The sequence below is a fragment of the Galeopterus variegatus genome, unplaced genomic scaffold, assembly GCF_000696425.1.
Source record: "Galeopterus variegatus unplaced genomic scaffold, G_variegatus-3.0.2 Scaffold527, whole genome shotgun sequence".
NCBI classification, from domain to species: Eukaryota; Metazoa; Chordata; class Mammalia; order Dermoptera; family Cynocephalidae; genus Galeopterus; species Galeopterus variegatus.
In genome coordinates this window covers 275,887-276,174 of record NW_007726638.1, presented here as the reverse complement: position 1 = coordinate 276,174, position 288 = coordinate 275,887, and positions in this window count along the sequence as shown.

Below are 288 nucleotides of genomic sequence, written 5' to 3'. Positions count from 1 at the left end.
GAGATTGGCACCCTAGCTGGTGGGGACTCATTAATCTAACTGAATGGCTCCCAACGTGGGGGCTCCCTGTCTGGAATTGCCTTTGTCTCCTCTGGTCACTTCTGCATGTGCGTGCCTGCTCAGGGAACTGGTTTGTCCCATTTGCAAATAAGCAGGTTTTCCTTCTCCCGCTCTTGTCTCTATCTAACTTCCTGCCTCAGATGGATAGATGGATGGATGGGTGGGTGGGTGGATGGATGGGCAAATGGAGAGATGTATGGGTGGGTGGGTGGGTGGATGGATGGATGG